Raw genomic sequence first — 23,067 nt, forward strand, 5'->3', positions numbered from 1 at the left:
TGCATATTTATTGCTTATTTACATATCACAGTCTGTTGTGTTGGCAGGTGTGATTCTGCTTCATGCAGTCACTCACAGACCCATGTTCTGCCCATTGTGTGATTCTGCTACTCTCAAGAAATGGCTTCTAATATCTCTGCAAAAGAGAAGAAGGAACATAGACAATCTCATAGTTTTTTTTTTTTTTTTTTTTTTGCCATGTGTGGAAGTGGCACACATCACTTCTACTCACATATCTTTGTCAGGTTTCAGTCATATGACCCACACTCCTAGCCCCCAAACAAAAGGATGTGTGGAGAGTGTATCTTCCTGTGTGCTAAGGAAAAAGATGTATTTGGTGACTACATAGTATTTTCTCTGCCAGAGTCAGTCCCTACAGTATGAAGTATCTGTTTCACTGTTTCTTTAAAACATAGAAAACATTAATGACCTCTCCAGTGATGCAGACAACCCAGTTAATCAGTCACTGCCTCCAGTTCAAAGTCTAGAATCTCCAGGTGATGCACTATCTTTTCCACTGGGCCAGCATCCTATAAATTGAAAAGTGTTTATCTGACTCCCTTCTCTCAAAACCCAACAGTGAAATGATAACATTCTCATGTGAAAAGGTGAAGAATGGCCTCCACATAATAGACTCTGGAGTAGAGGAATACTGAAACCTGCTTTGTGAACAGGTGAAGGCCAACAATCCTCCAATGTTTTAGACCAGGCTCATGTTTTCTCTTTTTGTCAGTAAAATTCTGTCACAGATTTGTCTTTTGACCTTTTTGTTTCTTGTCAGTTCCATGTGCCAGTAGTCACATCTAAAGATCCTCCTCAGTTATGTTACTGATGGGAGAGTCTATCTTGTGTTAATGGAGGTCTCCATTCTTGGATTCCCCACAAAAAGATTAATGTGAGGAACTGTGCTTGAATAAAGGCAGCCAGAAGGAAAGTAGCAAACAGAAAACAGTTTATTAAAGGGAAAGTACACTGTGTACTTAAGGTGGGAGAGCGGACAGGTTCTACGAGGTGGAACCGGCCCCTAGATTGTTTTGGGATTAGATATTTGTTGGGTCTTTCTGGGCTAGGAAGAGCTGTGATGTACATTGGGGTGGTCTCTGATGGAACTGCTTCTAGTCATTTGGGAAACTCCTCCCACAGGTTGGGAGGGGGAGTTTTTTACCCTACAAGGTTTGTACCAGAAACATCATGGCACCCTTTCTCCACGGTGGGGTGTGTGTGTGTGTGTGTGTGTGTGTGTGTGTGTGTGTGTGTGGTTAATCACAATGCAAATGCATCATAATGATGCATTTGGTAGAAGATAATGATGCTGAGGTAGAAGAGGAGAGCACATGCTCTACACCTGTGACTCCAAGGTCTTGGAAGCCCCAAATTCAGGACGTTGTGCCTCTGGGCTTCTAAGAAGTGCCCTATTTATCACCATCCTTTCATCAAGCTCATGTCTCTGTCATCCGCCCCTGAAGGACTCGGAACTCTGCCTTGGGATGTTCCTTCTACTGCTCATATCTAGCTTCTTCCTAACAGCTACAGCTCACAAATTCTGTTATCCTTTCTTCATCTTCAAGCCTCTGACTCTCTGCTAATGCCAGCTCAGCTCTTGAGGCTATCAGGCTTTTTAGGAAGCTTGGATTACAAATCCAAATTTGGGCACAAGAATGAGTCACTCTGTTCCAAGACTTTTATGAACTCCTTCTCTTACTAGTTGGGGTCTAGAAGCATATTACAAGGCCCCGCACTTCTAGATTTTCATTCTCTTTTATTTTTGCTTGCAAACCTAGCCACTTTTTCTTAGTCCATCTCTTTATTAGAACCATTACCAAACAAACAGCAGAAACAACTGGCACATGTCATTAATGGTTTTTTTTCTAACCTGTTTCCCTAAAATAAGTTCGGCAGACACAGAGTATAGGTGACAGTTTTTGAAATGTGTTCAATACATAATATGGATCTCTAATTAGGCCTGTGATATCTGTTTCCTCATCATCTAGCATCTGACCCCTAAACCAATTCTATACATTTTATGCTTGTTAAGGCAGTACTCCACCTCAAATTTCTAGTTTCTATATTATTTAGAGTAAGATCTCTGCTGAAATAAACAACTTTGAAATTCAGTGGCTTATTAATAAGTAATCATGTCACAGTCATGCAAGTTGCTCTACTTAGTCAGTTAGGGACTCAAGCTCCTATCTTCAATAAAATGCTCCAGAAGACTACAGAGGAGAATAGTGAGAATGCAGGATTGTACAAGGGGTTTATAGTTGTGTTTAAAAGTGGTTTGGGGGCATCTGGGTGACTCAGTTGGTTAAGCATCTGCCTTCGGCTCAGGTCATGATCCCAGGGTCCTGGGATTGAGCCCTGCATTGGGCTCCCTGCTCAGCGGGGAGCTGCTTTTCCCTCTGCCTGCTGCTCCCCCTACTTGTGCTCTGTCTCTCTCTCTCTCTCTAATAAATAAAATCTTAAAAAAAAATAAAAGTGGTTTACATTAATTCTACTCTAAATCTACTAGTCAGAACTAAGAGATATAAACCCAACCTAAGAACAAGGCAGTCTCAGGATTGGGTCTTCCTGTATTCCCAGGAAAATGAAATGGTTTGGAAAATACATAGCATTTTTCAGATGTAGGCTTCAGTATAATCTCTTCTCTTTTCCCTCTAGCTAAATAGTCAAAGTTAGTTCCAAGTCAGAGAATAGGGGCTGGGAAGGGGTCATGATCCATTCATTCAGCTCTTCAGGGACCAGGCTGCAGCAGCATTATCATCTTCCAGGTCACTCTGACTTTGATATCCAGCCAATAGATAGTAAAGGAAATGGGAAGAAGGCATACCCATTTTTCAAATATCTGGGCCAAGAAGTAATACACATTGCTTCCATCCATTTTCTATTGTTTAGAATTGGCCCCATTTAGATACAAGTGGGGCCTGGAAGTGAAGTTCTGGAATGACAACCTGTTTCCTAGCAATGATCCTAGAAATTAAAGAAGGAAAATTTGAAAGAGAGACTGTCATAAAGGGCCAAAGTGCCTATAAATAAGAGAAGCTTCAAGACAGGGGAACAAAGTAAGGCTGAAAGGCTTACTCACTTTTATTTGTGCCTAGAATTTGTCTCGTGTGATTGATTCTTACAAAAGTAATATATTTTATCATCATTTTAAGTCTGTGATTGCCTGAATTTATGACACATTATTATCTTAAAGGATTTGTTTTAGTAACCTTTTTTATCTCATCACCTCATTGTTTAGGCGAATGGGTGTTTTGCCTTATCAATTAGCTATGGTTGTGACTTACCCTTTTGAATATCTGGATGTGAGTGCACAAGGCTATAGTGTGACCTTTCTAGGCCACACAGTGAATCATTTTTTTCTTTGTTTTTTTTTTAATGTAAATAACCATGATGAGTCTGTTTTAGGACTGAGAGCAAGATCCATGGCAGCAGTAAACACCAGCAATTTTTTAAAAGCAGTTTCCACTTAACAAAACCACAAGGTCAACCAACCCATAGTTGCAACTTCGTTGCTAAACTTTTCCACTTGGTATCTGAGGCAAGCAGAAATCTGACTCAATGGCCTTAGCTACTCCACCAGTTAAGTTGTACATTTACCAAGATTCAGCATGTGTGTTCCTAAACATGTTTATGCCAAGAGAACTTTTTTATGTTAATTATCTATTATAAGATATTATTTTGTATGCTGTTAAAACATTGTTAAAATAATGCTGTTAAATACTGTTAAAAAACATGATACAGAATTAGTTAAGAGTAAAATGACTGTAAAGGTTTGGAGAAAACATAAAATTATGAAAGCTAAATTATCTAAAGGAATCTGCACTTTACTTTCCAACTGTCTTTAATTTCTCATTCTACTTATAGGAATGGAATATTATAGAAAAAAAGAGAATAGCTTTGGTTTAATCAAGAAAAACGATGAGAAATTCCAACCAGGAACCCTGCCCCCCCACTCACCTAATAGCAGACACTGGGGGTGCTTGATGCTCCATTCACATCTTTTCTGTTTCCCTACAGTTTCAGTACAGAGTACCCAGCACCTTTGCAGAATCCCATACCAAGTATTTGCATTTCTCTGACTCTCTGCTTAAGGGCTACAGAATCGGTCCAGGGCCAAGGCCACCCATAGTGCTAGGGATTTAATACCCCCAGGTGCAACCTTGTTTCAGTGAGGCATGGGGATCAGTGAATAAAAATACAGCCAGAGTCTATCTCTTTTTAGATATATCACACAGTTTTCCAGAGGGTCCTCAGTATGATTGGATTTCAGTAGCCATGGCTAAAACTACACATTGTTGGTTTTCCTACCTTCTCTGAATCCATTTTACTGCATTCTACTTGTGCTTTCTGGGATCACTTTCCAAATAAGCCACCTGCACTTAATATTTAGATCAGTGCCTGCTGAACACAAACTAATATACCTACTGAAAGAAAAAGGTTGGTCGTATATGAAAATATTGTCACATTTGTACATATCTCAATCTTTCCATATCTGTTTATTTAATAAATTGCTTAAGATAATTTCTTACTTTAATTGACTTTTTTGATTAACTGGTCAACTTCTAGTACCCATTATTTTAGATAAGATTTCTTTTTTTTTTTTAAAGATTTTATTTATTTATTTTAGAGAGAGAGAATGAGAGACAGAGAGCATGAGAGGGAGGAGGGTCAGAGGGAGAAGCAGACTCCCTGCTGAGCAGGGAGCCCGATGCGGGACTCGATCCCGGGACTCCAGGATCATGACCTGAGCCGAAGGCAGTCGCTTAACCAACTGAGCCACCCAGGCGCCCTAGATAAGATTTCTATCAAAGTTTGTTTTATTTTGTTTTGAGATTCAGATTAGCGTAGTGACTAAAAACTCAGACTCTGGATGCTTCACTGCTTTGTGTATACCAGTTGAACATAGATCTTTTAATATCATGATATTTGGGGACAACAATCAGCTTTAACTTCCTGGAACATAGTTGATGAAATACACCTTTGTAAATGAATGTCAGGGCCAATTAATTACATCCATACAACAGGATACTATAGGATGTCACCTGAAAGACCTAAAATTCTTGTTTCCCCCCTGCACAATAAAACAACTTAAATTTATTTTCTGGTCAATGTGAGAATCAATATATTTGACTTCTTTTTGAACCCTAGATTTTGTAACTTATTGACATAGACCTTCATGATGTATTTTTACAGCTTTTTTTTTTTTTAAACTATGCATTAACAACATGGGACATCCACTTAGTTTAGGCCAGTGCTGAGCAGATTTAAAGCAAATTGTATATCACATGAACATCTACAGGATCCACAAAATTATTTCAAAATGATAATACCCCTGATTTCAAAGTTTCTCAAATGAAGAGAACCTTCTGGGATTAACATACAAAAAAACGCAGTTTATAAAGCCTAAAATTCACCATCTATTTTGCATGAAGCATTTGTAGCTCACTTTATTCAAGCACCAATAGAAAAGTGCTACAAGCATTAATCCAGGAGTGGTTTTACTGTATGGTAGAAATGTGCTAGAGAGAAAAAAAAATTAGGGGTGGAAAGATTAGCTTTCTTTCTTTTGGATTTCTTAGTCAGGATCTTTGTTAAGGAAAAGAATTTTAAAAGCCTTTGGACAGGGGCGTCTGAGTGGCTTAGTCGTTAAGCGTCTGCCTTCAGCTCAAGTCATGGTCTCAGGGTCCTGGGATCGAGCCCCGCTTCGGGCTTCCTGCTCAGCGGGAAGCCTGCTTCTCCCTCTCCCACTCCCCCTGCTTGTGTTCCCTCTCTCACTGTTTCTCTCTCTCTGTCAAATAAATAAATAAAATCTTTAATAAAAAAAAAGCCTTTGGACAAGAAAAGAGAGGAAGAATGACAGGACTGAGAAGGAGAAGTCGAACAGGGTTTCCTGAATGTTCCTGAGTGGAACAATTGGAGAGACCAGGGAAGTCGTGATAATTCAATGCAGTCACACAGTGTGTTTAAGTAAAGTTTCCTTTGCCTAAAATAAATGTAAAATTGAATTTAAATTCTAGACAGGTATTAGGTATAAAAAGACTTTTTATATTTACTTATTCTATGAAAGTGTAGAAAACCTTCTTATGCACCTGTAAAATTAAAGGAGCAGACCATACTTTCCCTATCTATTACACGTTGATATTCACATAAAAAGAGAAAAAAAATGTTCAGACTATCATGAAATATCCATTAATAGATTTTGACGGTCTTTGGGGTGGGATATTTGGGAACATAAAGGAAGTTTTTCTTCAGGAAGATTACAACCCAGAGTGGCTAAGTTATTTTCAAAATTTCATAATTCTGGGTCATTTTAGGCAAGTTACTTAAGCTAAACAATTGTTTTAAATTTAATAATAGTCAATTCTTCCACTGTTGGAAGCAGAGATGCTACAGCTTTTATAAAAGTTCCTGCCTTATTAACAGATGCTAATTATGAGTAATGGAAGTCAGATTAGTTTCCATTTCTCAAAGAGCTGTACTGTATTTGCAAAGAATTTTAAAGAAATTGCATTAATCTAAGTTTGTTTTAATTACAATTTGTTTTCATAACAGCCAACTGACAGGTGATACTTACTTACAGTTGCTTGAATTACATCCACGGGTAATGTTTTCATGTTTATAGTTGTATAAATTATTTTAGCTCAGTGATATATTTAGTCATAAAATAAAACATATAAATATTTTAAAAACAGACTGAAGGTGTTTATTCCCTAAATAGATTATTACCTATTGGGCATGCACTTAACATCTGTGATACTTCATATAAAATCCAAATTACCTTGAATACTCCCTGCTACATTTCCTGAAGAGTTTACATTTTCCTCTCGTGAATTGGGTTGCCATGTTTAGCAAATAAAAATAGACAATGCCACTATATTTTCCTACATTTTTCTCCCCATCCCACTGTTACCTCAATTATTATAAGGTATGCATTTTTACTTTTTAAAATGGTAGAAGCCAAACAAAAAAGGAAATTCCTTTTTCAGGTCAACTAATCATAGAGCTACTAAGGGACAGATGTGCCTCTTCCTTGCTTTAAAAATTGAGTTCATCATTAGACACACTATGAATGCTTCTAGATGAGGTTCTAGGTGCAGTGCAGTGGGGGAAGCAGAGAGAAGTCTAGCTATCAAGGGCAGGTTTTATGAGGGTGTATTGCATACTTAGGGCCAGGAATCTGAAAAGTTCTTTTTGTTTTTGTTTGTTGTTGTTGTTTTAAATTCCTTGAAAGGAATGTCTCATGGAAAGAAAAATGAAATCTTACGTTATAGGAGTTAGGGAGGAGGTATAGTTAAATATTGTGGGATAAATGATTTAATTTCCTTGAAGTTCAAATGGTGTCTCTGGGGATTCTAGGTATTTTTGTCAATCAGCATTTAATGATGATTCTGCACTAAACTGCAAGAATCATAGAAGACTTGATTTCTGCCAGGGGAGCCTAATTTCTAATCCTAATAGTATAAAATAAAATCTCAGTTCTTTGGTGAGTCTTGATTTCCTTATCTGTGATACTAGACTGGACCAGTCTACTCTTAACCAAACAGAGGAGGTAACATTTCTTACTCAATTGGGGTCTTAACATGACCGAGTTTTTAGATGAATTACATCAACATTTAATATCAACCTTCTTGTCTTTGGATTTTCTTCTTGTTTTTTCATGTCCTTGTTTCATCTACACACTCCAAGGTTTAACTTTGACAGGTGTTTGAATATAGAATTAAGAAAAATATTGTGAGATTCACTTTTCTCATAGAGTAGAAATTTGACATGTAATTTAATAGCTCTGATTATTGCTATAAACACCTCCTTCTCCTCTATCTTCCACTTCTCCTTCCTTTCTTCTTCCCTTTTTTAAATTCTTATACTCCTAAATAAGGGATTACCAGTAGTAGATCAGTAATTTTTACTACGTTTGCTAAATGCTTTATTTACTTACACTTTTTTACAAGTTTTCCCTGACCAATGGGAAACAAACTCAAATGGAGCTCCTGCTGTTGGAGTTTACTCTTTAGCTCATTAGATCTTTCTTTTGAAAATATTTTATTTTGATTCCTGGATATGTTTCAAAAGTATACCACATGAGAGAAATTGGAAAAGATGAACTGGATAGGCATGGAAAGTATAAATACATTACCTGCAGACCTGAGGTAGTGTAATAGTGTGTAATACTTTTACTCCAGATGTATATGCTATTGCTTAGTAATCTAGACATAAATAATTTTTAGAATACTTACAGTGGCCAGATAAAAGATCTTCCTTGACATTCTTTATTTCTAAAATTGTTTCATTATTTTAACCAGATGGTGTTTTTCCTACAAATACACTTCCTAGTCTCAGATGGCTGCTAACCAAAATCTCATTATTCCTTAGAAGATGGCTTAAGTCTCATTCTCCCTGAAGTTTGCTTCTGCAAGTGAAATCAGGAGTATGTTTTGTTTTGTTTTGCTTTAAGATAAGAAATTGATCTCTGCAGTCTATGTTGTGGCTGACGGCAGTGTCCTTACACATTGGGTCAGCGAGACACACTTCTATATCCATGTTGACACAAAGTTTTGAGAACTCATCTCTGAGCAGCATTCAGCATTCCCTGCAAGAGGAATGGATAATGTTTAATGATAAAAATAATGAAATCATGATGGGATCTGGATTACTTTAATGAATGAAAACAAAACAAGGCAAAATCTCTGGAAGAGAGATCTTAGTATTTTTCTGTTTGTTTCTAAGTTTCTATGACATTCAGGAAGTACTAGTATCACAGCCACTTCCTAGTGATAATTGCCCTCCCAGTAAATGTCCTTCCTTGACTTTATGAAAGTATAGATTATAAAGGTTTTTTATCAATTTAATTTAATTTCTTGAGATAAACAATGATAGAGAATCAAATTTTCTTTCCACATGCTTTTTCAGGTCTTCACTATTTATCAGAATCTCATTTTATTTGAGACACAAATAATTATATGGATGTTTTATTAGGAAACAAAGACAATCTATTATCATTTTTGGATTTCTTTATGAATGCAAAATTAAATAGAAAGCTGAAATTATAATCTTGGAATTCCGCCAACATTCTCCTCTTGAGGAAAATATTTGGGATCTGGGTTATCCATATTGGCTGTCTTTATTTTCACACTTGTTCCACAATTACTTTTCTGTCCACATTATTTTTCTTGAAATGACGTATGTTTAAAGACACTGTGTTTTACATAATGTTAAATGTTTCTTAGTAGCTAGCTTGCAGGTGAATGACTAAGTTCACCTGATGTCATTCACCTGAAAGCCTTTCTATTAAAATAGGCACTTTTAAATACAATGGACTACCTGTTTTCAAAAATTTACTGCATGACCACTGGGATATTCATGTTACGGAGGAAAGATTCTTGAATGCTATTGAAGTTTTATCAGTTTCTGTCTGACAAGAAATAGCTTGGATTGGCTATGAATGGAATGAGCCAATAACCTAGATAAACATCAGATAATATGTGAGTCCTTAAGACACTTTTCGAGATATGATAAAACATGTCAGGGGAACCTATCTCAGTAACCTTCGAACCACAGAGTATTAGTTTTGAAAGATTAATCTTAATAGATTTTGAATCAATTTATGCGATTCCCACACACACAATGAGACAGCAAGGAGCTTCTATCTATTCTATTTATATTCCCTGAAGGTTAACTTTCAAAATGTATGTGTACTTTGCATTTGGAGAGCAGTCAGATGATTTTTAAGACTAGAAAACAGATTAGATTTTGAGACTGAATTTCTTATCCCACAGGGAATTTACATTTAAGCAGAAAGTCAAGTTTTATGTATAAAAATGAAAGGAATTTAAAATTTTTACTTAATTTTTGAAGAATAAAGAATACAGACATTGCATTAGTTAAACCATAGGCGGAAGGATAATTCTTTAAAGTTTTAAATATATTTAAAAATGGCCTATGTTCCTAATTACATTGGGTGTACAGTTTAAAATACATGATTTTAAAAATCACAGAAAATATTCTGAGGCACATATTTTCATGGAAATTCTTGAACTAGTTTGTATGTTTTATGCATGAACACTCGCAGTGGCAAGCCAAAATGACTTATTGGAAAGGGTGCATTTCCCGTAAGCACCTGAGCACTTGGGTGATCTATGCTTTTGCTACAGCATTAGCTTAACTAGATGTGAGAGGGTTAGATATTTTGGGAAGTAGGGTCATTAGCATAATATGGGTTCTTCTGAAGCCAGGGGAATATAGGTGATCTAAACACAATCAACATCATGAAGCAGGAGCTGATGTTTGAGTCAGCTAACATTTTTTTTTTTTTTAATTTAGGCCACCTTGATAGAACGATTTTTTTTTCCTAAATATATGTAACCATGCTAAGCCCGTTATAAGAGTCTATAAGGAAAGTGATCATTATACCAGTAACTATGCCTTTGTTGACCCTATCCTGTGAATGTTTGTGATCTTACACATGTGCAGTTAAGGTAGCAAATAAGCCAGTTTAAAGAAAAGGCAAATTTACTGTTGCAGTATGAAGTCAGTCTTCTTAGTTGAAATTTCTTTCTAAGCGATGATCCTTAATGATGGTGAATTATATGTGTTGTCTTTTTTAAGAGAGAGGCTGTGGCAAGATAAGATGACAGCAACATGATTTATAAAATTTTCTTTCTGGAGCTTTTATAGTTAATAAGTAAACCTAATTATAACTCTCCCACAGTAAATTATGACAATATAAAGTTGATGACTGCTAAAACTCAGCAAGTTTGCAGTGTTTTCCAGTAGCTATTTCAGGCTACTTTATGAAGGGTGTGAAACAAAGATCAGTCAATCAAATCAGGATGACATTCATTTATAAGACTTTTGAGAAGACTAAAGATATGGCTGAAATTGTAGCTCAGTTATAAACCCAATTTAGAGAAATTATATGAATTTGTCTACTCTTTTTACTCCTTGTCTTCTAGGTCAGACATGGTTTTATGTATAAGTTCAAAGTTGCGATTTGCCATTTACAGAATTACATAGAAAATTACAAGAAAGAACAGAAAATCCTAGCTTTGTACTTCTTCCTGCTGACATTGCCACAAGAAAAATTTAATTTATGTCATTACCTTTAGATAATACTGCATGATTCCATCCCAGGCTCATATGAGAATTAATGATCAACATGGATATTGTATTTGAGGGAGGATTTCAAATGCTCCTTGAAGCCTCTCTCAGGTTTGTAAGTATTTGCTTTAGACAAAACTCAGATGTAGGCTAATCTTTTATATATATATACACATACATATATATATATATACACATACATATATATATATATACACAAACACACATATATATATTTACCTGCAAGATCTAATCTGTAATTGTACACAATTTTATTTCTAGGCCCATATCTCACATATCTTCTTGACGAATCATTTCCATTGCTCTCTTCTGGGCACATTCCAAGGTTTCCACAACTCTCTTAGTAGTGGAGACACACACAACAATAGTGATCATTTTATGAGCAAAGCTGAATGGAATCTCACTTGTTTTTCCCTCTGCTGTAAGACTCTGTGGGACTGTCAAGGAGAAAATAAATATTTGTTACTTTTGGTAAGGAAAAAGTATGTGTGACTCAGCAGCACATGGAGAGCAGATGTATTGAGTAAGAGCCTACTCCTGTGCATCAGACCTGTCACTGAGTGAGTCTATAAATAGAGAAAAATTAGGGGAGAAGAAGCTGCATCCCTGATTCTACTCAGGCTTATTGATTGGAACTAAAGTTTGGGTTTTGGATGTAACACTGATCCTGTCTGTATGGATGACTGGTCAACTCATGTTTAAGTAAGCCATGCAGCTAGAAAGCAACTGTCCCTAAAGTCCCACCACCATATACAAAGGCAGTCTGAACAATGAGAATCTTTTGGGTGTTGAAACACAGAAATTCAGTTGTGGATATCTTGCTCTAGAAATTACTAGGTTTGCCTGATTAAGTTGACCATCTCTGCCTTTTCCATTCTTGCAGGTGAGAGCTAAAATTTTACCTTGCCCATCCTGGACACATTGGACTTGCTCTGGCACTTTTCATAGGACATGGTACTGAGCTTCCAGTTTGCAAAGTAATTGCTTACAAAAGACATTTCTACTGGATAGAAATCTGCCCTAGCAAGTTGGCCACATTTTTTTCCCAGATCAATTGTTCAGTTTGGGAATTGACAAGAAAACTAGATTTGGATTGGTAACTCTAAGAATTTAAATGTGTAGAGTTCTGTTTCTGCATTAGTAAAAAAAAGAAAAAAGAGGAGTCCCTGGGTGGCTTAGTCAGTTAGGCATCTGCCTTCGGCTCAGGTCAAGATCCCCAGGTCCTGAGATGGAGCACAGTCGGGCTCCCTGCTCAGCAGAGAGCCTGCTTTTCCCTCTCTCTCCGCTGCTCCCCCTGCTTGTGTGATCTCTCTCTCTCTGTCAAATAAATAAATAAAATCTTAAAAAATAATAAATGTGTAGAGTTTATGAAAGGGCCACTGCTTAGACAATAAGTATCCTTTTTGTAGGTGCTGATTCCCTAAAAATAATACACTTCTGATTTTGCAATTTGACTGTTTTCAAGCTTGCATTAATACTTTGATACTTACAATAGGGGATTTTTTTCCTAATACTTGTAAAATGCAATGGGACATATATGTTCCTATGTCTTACAATTTTCTGGATAAATGTTCTATAAACATAAGAAGAAAGGCAGGGCAATTTGAGTGATCCTATGAGAAAAGCCTATTATGTTATCATATTTAAGTCTAGGAACCAGCTTTAGTCATCTTTGTATATGATAAAACACTACTATATACCCCAAACATAGTACATACTCTGTATTTTTGTCAGACTACATTAACAGTTCTCTCACAGGTAGCCACTACCAGAATGAAATTTTGGAACATTCTCCCAAAACCTAAGTTAAGGGTATTTTCCCTCCCAAGCTATCTCTTGGTCACTTCATGAAGATGTTCTCCTTAGTTGTAATTATAACCTATCAGGTTATAATAAGGTTGTCAAAAAACTGATAAGCCTGACTATTAAAAAGTCTATTTTTTTGTTTATTTAAGCAGATTACAAAATTTACCTTCATCAGTAAAGTAAAATTTTAACCCTGGGACTTGATATCATATAGCATATATTCCTTTATTTTGAAGTTGAAAATACAGTAATAGCTAAATGAAATAACTATGATCACTAGATTGTGATGGTACACACTCCTTTTCTAAAACCAGTCAGTAGCTAAGACACTGCTTTAGTATTTGTACTGCAATGAAGAATTGATAAGAAATTTTTCTATATTGTGCCATTTAGAAAATGCTGAATAACTCTCATTTAGGTAGGAGTCTCACTCAGCCACAGGGCAGTGTTTATTAGAATGTCATCCTTTCCTTTTGCTTTCCACTCCCTGTTTTTTCTTTTTCACTTGGTTGCCAGGACTGCTTATTCACTGAAAATTACTAACACTTTAACCTCTTGTTTGAGATTGCCTTACTGATAGACATGGGAAAGACAGATAATTTGCAGAATGACCTAACTAAACTGCACTGCAAGGAAATCTAGTGGCCAATCTTTGTCAACAGCGGACACCTGAGTTATCCTAGGAAGACGTTTTTGCTCCTTAGGCTCATGGATGATAGGCATTTTATAAGTTCTTTATCCAAATGCTGTAAAGTTAAGGTCAATAAACCTTTGGGTTAACTATAGTCAGGAATAATTTTATTCTCATTTTTTCCAGGAAAATAAAAAAAAAAATACTTACTCTTTATAACAGTAAGCTTTCCCTCTTATGTTTTACAGCCCCCCATTTTTCAGCCCCTCTCTAGTATCTTGAGTAAACTTCCAGTATCCCATCTCACTTCTTTTTCCTATCTTCCTCTATTTATCTTAGGCATCAAAGTCTCCTAAAATGAATATCTCTTTCCCATAATTTAATGTATTATTTCATTGGCCATACTTACAAATCCCCTATTTTCTTATTATATAGAAAAAGAATATAATATATAATACAATACAAAATAACTATCTATATACAAATTAATTACATACAGTGTGGAAACACTCTCCACTATAATTATTGCTCATTGACATAAAATATATGGTCCAAATCAGAAGTTTCACTTGCAATTTTAATGGTTGTTTTATTTTCCCTTAAGAATAGATACTCTTGGGGTACCTGGGTGGCTCAATTGGTTAAGCGACTGCCTTCGGCTCAGGTCATGATCCTGGAGTCCTGGGATCAAGTCCAGCACAGGGAGCCCGCTTCTCCCTCTGACCCTCCTCCCTCTCGTGCTCTCTGTCTCTCATTCTCTCTCTCTCAAATAAATAAATAATAATAAAAAATCTTTTAAAAAAAAAGAATAGATACTCTTGTTTTCCTCACTGCTTCATCCTTAATTCAGTTTTATTTTAAGGGCTTGATCTATTACTGAACCTTTCTGGCATATACACATGTGCTCTCTTCTACCCTAATATTTTGTAGTGTATAATGTGTATCATCACCAGTTCCCCATTTGTCATCTGTCTTGTCCCAAACCAAGTCTTGCCCATGTTAAAAATTCTATAACTGCCATCATCTTGGAAATGTCATGACATTCATGGATCAATAAAATCCTTTCCCAGAGAGGATGAGAAATATATGAAAAGAGCTTACTAAATTCAAACGGTTTCTTTTAAAGGTCCGATGGATGAGTAAGAGATTTGTATGAAAGTGATTTCAGGGAGGGGTTGTAGGATGAGAGTAGGATGACACTGACAAGGTAGGTTATAGTGGTGGGGAACTGGGTGGGGAGAGCGAGTTCAATTTGAGATGCCTTTAAGATTCCTTCATCCTAGAGATTCTTTTCCTTGGAGGAGTGCAAATGAAAGGGTGAAGAATTCAGGACTGCAAAGTGCAGAGTCTCCTCAGTGGCCATCACATCTCTGCAGTTTACTAGGCCCCACCAAGATATAATGAAGTGCTTTGTATGCGCTGTGTGTAAGAGAGAAAATCAGCTCACCAAATGCCTTTTTTTGGGGGGGTGGGTGATGACTTACAGTCAGGGGGCAGCTTTGTGAATTTGAGGGAACATAAGGATGCTGGAAGGAGCCCTGTGTGTCCAGGGAATTGGAAAGAAAACAAAAAAGGATTTTGATGTCCGTGCCCTCAATGTCACCCCGGAGCAAATAAGGAAAGGGAAGAATTGTGTGATAAAGGCTGTGACATCAGAAAAAATGAGCAAAGTAATTTTGCAGTTATAGTTAGAAAATCATTAAAGTCTGATGTTTAATAGGTAACTGAAATGAAGAAGGTAAGCAGAATGTCAAGGTCCTTTTAAAGAGCTTAAAGATTACAAAACAAATCAAAGGTTCTGGCAGCTTCTCAGACACTTGCAAGCTGGAGAATTCACAGAGCAACAAGGTGCATGGGGTTTCTCTCTTTTCCTTTCCTTGAACAAAAAGCAAATTTAAACAAAAAGGTACCGTGTATGTAACAACAATGCTGCCAGATGTACATGATGAGACCTTTAAGGGTTACGCATATTCTAAAATCAAACAAATATTTTAGTTTATTACTTTCTATAGATTTCAATAGGAAAAATTCAGATACATACGCTTTTTCAAAGCATTTTAAGAAGTCAAGATCAACCAAAAACACAAGACAGTCCTAAAATTCAACAAGATTTTCTCCACGAGGCAAAATTAATATTCTATAATTATGTTCCAAAGATTATAATACACATGCTCTTTTACTAATATATTATTGATTAATGATGTATTAAAAATTAATTTTCAGAGTGATGGAAGAAGTTAGAAAATTAGTAATTGGGATTAAAATTAACTTAATTTTTCAAGGTAACATAAATATAGATAGAAATTTTGCTTTTCTGTCACCGATTGAGTGGAAAAAGAACAATGAAATTATACTTAATTCTAATTTTAAGATAAAGCTGATAAAGGGCTACAAATTCATTTCTGTAGGTCTTTACCTAAAATTAATCCATCTAATACATCTGTACTAAATAGTTATCATTTTTCAGGTACTGTACTTGGATTGTGTTAATTTCTGAGTTAGAAAAACAAATCTATTTACAGAACAGAAAGGCTTTGTGGACCAGATATCATTGGATTTGTCATAAAAGATGAAGATAAATACCATATGACGTCACTTTATGTGGAATCTAAAAAAAAATGAAAATTTTTTCTAAGTTTAAGATGGCCATTTTCAGATTTTTTAATAAGAGTGATATGATTGAATGTCAGTCTAATCTGACAATAGTGTTGTACAATAGTTTGGAATGGGAGATTCTGAGACATGGAAGACAGATAAAAGGGGGTGATGAGAGGAAAGAGCATTTTAAGTGCATTGGCAAGTGTTAGGAGAAGTGTTAGGAGAGTATAGGGAGCCTGGGAACAATTTTGATTCGAGTAGTTTGATTGCTGTAGCAAAAAACATCCAGAGGAGAATGGGAGATCATATTTAAAAGTTAGATAAGGCTGGACCACTAGGAGCCTTGAATGATGTGCTACAAACTTTGAAACTCATTTCCTAGAAAGTTGAAATGGAATTATTGAAGGCTTTTCAGTAGGAAAATGACGTGATTAATTGATGTGTTTGTTGTCACGGAATATGATTGCTAAAGTATCATTAAAATGTGTATTGACTGCAAAAAGCACATCCAAAATACATTAGTATATTAATGAAATTGAATTATCTGAGGCTTAAATGTTTCTTTATTATTGCTCCATTAGTACAGAACTGAACATCAACTCTATTTCTGTGTATACAGATACGCACATGTTATGTATCAGTCCTCAATTTTAAGAGATATTATTGAAAATAATGTGATCAATATTTGCTTTATTCAAGTTTGAATACATGTAGGCATCTGGTTAGTGTGCAGATATTACTTCCTTTTCCAGTTGCCATTTATGACTACATATTTTAATTTCTCCATTTCAAAGTGTACCATGTGATTTTTTTTAAAAGGTTTTTAATTTATTTATTTGACAGAGAGAGACACAGCGAGAGAGGGAACACAAGCAGGGGGAGCGGGAGAGGGAGAAGCAGGCTTCCCGCCGAGCAGGGAGCCCGATGCGGGACTCGATCCCAAGACCCCGGGATCATGACCTGAGCCGAAGGCAGATGCCTAATGACTGAGCCACCCAGGAGCCTCGTACCATGTGATTTTTAATTGCTATACACCAAGATCCTCTTACAGTCTTACACACAAAGTTTATGATCTTTAACTAGATGTTTAGACATTATTCTGCATGGACAGATTATGTAGATGTTAGACTTGCTTCAAAGTTAATTGGTGTCAACCTGTAATGCATATACTTGTTTTGGGTAAATGTGAACCTACTACCCTTTTTTTTTTTTTTTTTTAATAATCAAGTGAAGACTTTAGGAAATACTAATGAAAATGCAAAAAAAAAATCTATCTGTGCAGTGGCAGTTCTGTCCTTCTACAACATACATCATTGGTGTCAAAGATCTGAGTCACAATCATTGTACTCAAATTTTATTGAGTGGGTTTTTGTTCGTCTTCGTCAGATGTGCCTTCATTGAACTACTTGAAAGTTATACCCTTCAATATGATGAATTGTGGATGGGTTTTACAATACACAGGAAGACCTAACAGTACTTAAACTGGAGAATCTTTATTGACAATAATTTTCTTTCACTTATACAGGAATATATGCTATTGACCAACATCAGTAGGCTTCTCATTTGAGTCCTTATGGTGGTAAAAGCATTGTTGACTTTACAACTTTAACAGAACTCCTGAATCCAAATGTTATAAATATTTTTCAACAATTATAAAGCTATAAAGAATAATGTAATTAAATACTGTATACTCAACATGAAGCTTTGTCAGATCTTAACATCAGCAACATGTGCACTGACTGGCATCTGAAATAAATAAGTGGATTTTTAAAAAATAAATAAATGTTAAATGTGGAGATAGTAGATCTTTTTTCTCTTTAGGACCTGCTCTTTTTTTGTTGGGTTTCTTGTGGTGTCCCTCAGCATATGTATGCATAGTTTGGAAGGCAGCCAGTGAACCTGGAAGAATTTGACATCAGATTTTGGAGCTCACTTTTCTGTGGTTCCTTCTCTGGGAATTTGTTCCTCAAGTTGTAGTCAGTTTGGTTGTCTCAAACTCCAGCCCATGTTCCTTACCCCAGAGAGATCACTGCTTTCTGTTAAGGTGGTGTTTTTTACCATCTGAGTGAATTGGAATATATCCTCAGGAAAAAATTCAGGATAAATCTTGACCTCCTGTCAATGCCTATCTTCTGTCAATGATAATAGCTCCTCCGATTTCTGCTTATAGGAACTCTTCAATACTTTTGAAAAGTTGTCTCTTACATATTATATAGTTTTTATAATTTTGGTAGGAGATCTATTCCAATAATATCTAGTCTATAATGACCAAACTTCAATGTCAAATAGCATCTCTTTTAAAATTATATTTTCCTGTTGCTTGTTACTAGTTTATGAGAATTCAATATATGAAATTTTTATGAGCTGATGATTTATAGGAAGAATGAAGAGCTTTCTCATTAGTTCTAATATTTTACCTTTATATCCTTTTGCATTTTTTTTTTTATGTAGGCAATTCTTTCTTCCTTTTTTTTTTTTTTTTCCTGTAAATAATGGCATGCTCTGGTTCACTTAACAGTCCTTTTACTTGAAATTTATTTTTCTTTCTTACAAGTTTGCCAGGACTTCTCCTTCAATGTTGAATAGATGATACTATAATGGGCTTATATTCCTCCTTACTTCTGATTTTAAAGGGAATGCTTGTAACATTTAGAATGTTACTAGAGTAACATTCCAAGAATAGTTATTATTACAGCATACTTACTAGTAATGCTTCTTTTAGCTCTTGAGAAGTCTCCCAGGACTTCTACTTCTGGGAAGCATGTAGAAGATAATGATGGCTGGCCAATGATCTCTTCTCTGCAACTAGAAAAAAAAAAAAAACTGGAGAAATTGAAAGAATCCTATTTTTAAGGGATTACGGGGCTTTGAAAGCAATGAAGATAAAATGAAATTATAGAGACTGGAACACATTTGCAGAGTGAAGTGATGATCACTAGCCATTGTTTTCTGTGTTAATTTGGGAATTTGGAAAGTATAATGATGTTTGAACTTAGACTGCTCAAAGAGCCTCTGCTCGAGAGAAGAAAAATCAGGAAAGCTTTTAGGTATCAAATAGGGCTGAAACAACAATTGGGAAATTTAAGGGACCTTAGATACACAACAAACTTTAACAAATGTATGTTTTCTGGATTTGGAGAATGCACAGGGAACAGGAATCAAGCCAAAGGTGGAGTGAAATCTTTTGTATTAGCTATTGAAGAACATGACCTGTTAGGAAAGTGGGTGGCCTTGAGTACATTGCTGGACTTGTGCTCATTACATCTTCTGGATTTTGAAACTTTGTGGGGAACATGCATTTTGGAAACTGTGAGAGACAGAACTCGAGCATCTGCATTTTTTTTAGGATGAAAGAAACAAATCCAACAATCTCTTTGTCAAAACATGGGAAGGTCACACCAGAAGAATAAGGTGAATCAGAGGTAGACTCAGTATCATTAAATCTTCAACTATGCCCTGTGCCAGCTCAATTTTTTTATTATATTGCTATAATCCACTTTTGACACCACCTTACAAAAACAGAAGGAACTTTTTCTGATGGAAGATAATAACATCTGTTGCCCTTATATTTCTTTTATGGATCATTTCTGGAAAATAATAAAATATTTACTAGGCATTCAAAGATGAAAGAAAACATATTGACAATAAAAAGGAAAACACACTAGAAGCATACCTTATATATGATCTAGATATTGGAGTTGGCAGAACTTTGTGACTGAAATATCAAAAACTAAGAAATATATGAAGAAAAATCAGTAAAAAGATATAACTTCAACAAATATAGAAATCTATTTAAAAATAATCAAATGGAAATTCTAGAGCTGGAAAATATTACACAGAACTCAAAGAACTTACAAAGAACTCAAAAGATGAGTTTAGTAGCAGATTGTAGAAAGCAGAATACAGGATGAGTTAATTCAAAAATAGGGGAATAGAAAATACTAAATCCAGAGAGAAAAAAATGTAAAATTAAAAAATAAAACAGCATAAGAGACATGTTGGGCATACTAAAAATTTTAGCCTTAATATAATTATAATTGGAATCCCAGAAAGAGAGATGAGAGAACATATGTCAGAGGCAAAATTCAGAGATCAGGTAATTGAGAATTTTCAATATTTGGACAAAGATACAAATCCGGCCATTCAAAAGCTTACCAAATCTCAGGTAGGACAAATCCAAAAAAATTACACCAAAGCTCATCACAGTATAACTGTAAGAATCAAAGGTAAAAAAGAGAAGCATTCAAAAATGAAAAGGATGCATTGCTTTCAAAGGAATACCAGAATGATAGTTGACTTCTCAGAAGAAATGATGAAAGCCAAAAAACAAAAACAAAAACAAAAAGTTGATGCTATTTCTAGAAAAATAACTGTCAGCTGAGATTTCTATATCCAAAATATGTTCTTCAAAAAATAGGGTAAGATAAATTTTGAGACAAAGCTGAAGCAATTTGTCATCAGTAGACTTCCACTAAAAAACAAACTAAAAGGAAAGGGAAAATGATCCCAGATGGAAATGTGGAAGTGCTGTAGGTAATAAAGAATACCAGTAAAATAAATATATAGGCAAGTGTAAAATACTATAGATTACCTAAAACAATAATTATAACATCTTACAGAGTGAAATTATATGTAGAACTAAAATGTATGACTATAATAATATAAATGGCAAGAGAAGGATGCCTGGGTGGCTCAGCAGTTAAGCATCTGCCTTTGACTCAGGTCTTGGGGTCCTGGGATTGAGCCCCGCATGGGCCTCCCTGCTCGGTGGGGAGTCTGTTTCTCCCTCTTCCTCTGCCCCTCCCCCTGCTTGTGCTCTCTCTCTCTCTCTCAAATCAATCAATCAATCAATCAATCAATCTTTGAAATAAAATAAAAGGCAAGAGAGGTAACTGTATTTTGAAGTTCTGTGCTTCCAGTTGGTATCAGGAAAGTAGTAAGAATAAACAGTTTGTTAGATTGTAATAACTGAGTGATGTGTGTTGTAATATCTAGTGTAACCACAATAAAAATAGTAAAAGAGTATATAATCTACATGTTATTTGAAAAAAACAAAAGAACTAATAAAATATTTTATCCAGAGTTTTAGGAAAAAAAAAGAACTTAAAGCAGGTGGACTAAATAGAAAAAAAAAAAAACAGTAATAGGGTAGAGCTAAACCAAACTGTAATTATATTTTAGGTACATGAATAAATATTATATTTAAAGATTATTCTGTTTGGATTAAAAAACATTCTCCTTATAAGATAAACAGTCAATGTAACAAAAATGAACTGTATTTATTTCTATATTACAGCAAAAAAATAGGAAATAAAAATTCAAAATTGTAGCAATTACTGTGACAAAAACATCAGATACCTAAAAATTAATATAACAAAAATATGCAAGAAGTATAAGTTGAAAACTATGAAACATTAATTGAGAAAATTTTAAGACCTAAGTAAGTAAAGGATATACCATGTTCATGTAATTGGAAGAGTCATTATTGTAAATATTTCTAATTACCCCATAAATTCATGTAGATTCAATACAGTCCCCTGTATTTGAAGAAATTGATAAACTGATACTAAAATTTACATGCAAATGCAGGTAGAAAAAGTAACCATTAAGGACTTGAAAAGGAATAATAAAATCATAGGACTTACACAAGGACATATAAAGACTTTTTTTTTTTTATATATAAAGACATTTTAAAGCTATAATTTTAAAAGTATGTTATAGGCAAAATGATAGAAAAAAAATATGATAGAATGGTAGAGTGCCTAGAATCAGACCTGTTCTTGTACAATCACCTGATTTATGACAAAATTGATTTTCAGGTTTATTGATTATATATGATAGTCTTTTTAGTAAGTGATGCTGTGTCAATTGGTACCTACATAGGAAAAAATACATCTCGGTATATCTTTACTTCACACCAGACACAAAAATTAATTGCCGATATACTGCTGATACAAATGCAATCAGCAAATAATGAAGCTTTTGGAGGAAAATATAGAACTTTTTTGTGTTCTTACCGTAAGCAGAGTTTCTTCAGAAAGACACAAAAAACATTAACTATTAAAAAATCGATAAATTGGGGCGCCTGGGTGGCTCAGTTGTTAAGCGTCTGCCTTCGGCTCAGGTCATGATCCCAGGGTCCTGGGATCGAGCCCCGCATCAGGCTCCCTGCTCTGCGGGAAGCCTGCTTCTCCCTCTCCCACTCCCCCTGCTTGTGTTCCCTCTCTCGCTGTCTCTCTCTCTGTCAAATAAATAAAATCTTAAAAAAAAAATCGATAAATTGTAAAATGTTATAATTAAGAACTGCTGTTGACTAAAAACCCATGAGGAGATTTAAAAAGCACGCATATAACGGGAGAAATGATTAGCAATAGGATATATGACATATCTATTCAGAATGTATTTTTTAAAACTACAATAGGAAAAAGACAAACAAAAGCCCCACTTGAAAAATGGGGAAAAAGCTTGAAGAGATATTATATAAAAGAGAATGTCCAGATGAAGATGAGATTTGCAACTTCAGTATTTACCCAGGGAATGCAAAATAAAACTCCCACTTATCACAATGTGGAAAATTGTTAAAAACTATCAAGTACTGGAGAACTCGGGCACCTGGAACTCTCATACTCTGCTAATGAAAATGTAAATTAGTGTATTTTAAAAACTGGCTGTACTAATAAATTTCAGTGTGTTCATACATTATGGTTCAGCTATTTCTCCTATGTATACACTCTGAAGACATGGCATACATATAATTCCCTTAAAATATGCCCTATAGTGTTTGTGTCATCATTAATAATGATAAAAAATCTGTAAAGTACACAAGTACTCATTTAACAGTAGAATTGATAATATATGGTGCTGTAATTACACATTAGAACACTATATAGCAATGTTAATGAAAGGACTACAAC

The 23,067-nt window shown here is 35.2% G+C and overlaps 1 long non-coding RNA gene across 3 annotated transcripts in view; it reads left to right on the top strand.

Moving 5' to 3' along the window:
• LOC129046534 (uncharacterized) overlaps positions 1-23,067 on the top strand; it is a 309,760-nt gene that overhangs the window by 59,992 nt on the left and 226,701 nt on the right. Inside the window, exon 3 of one of the 3 annotated variants that reach the window (XR_010404759.1) lies at positions 11,106-11,217. The exons of the other annotated variants lie outside the window; for them this stretch is intronic. This is a non-coding gene — a long non-coding RNA (uncharacterized LOC129046534). Of the gene's footprint in view, positions 1-11,105; positions 11,218-23,067 lie in introns of those variants that run through there. 3 annotated transcript variants of the gene reach the window in all.

The sequence above is a fragment of the Mirounga angustirostris genome, unplaced genomic scaffold (assembly GCF_029215605.1).
Source record: "Mirounga angustirostris isolate CCGP_5_RB_7025 unplaced genomic scaffold, mMirAng1.0.hap1 SCAF_9, whole genome shotgun sequence".
NCBI classification, from domain to species: domain Eukaryota; kingdom Metazoa; phylum Chordata; class Mammalia; order Carnivora; family Phocidae; genus Mirounga; species Mirounga angustirostris.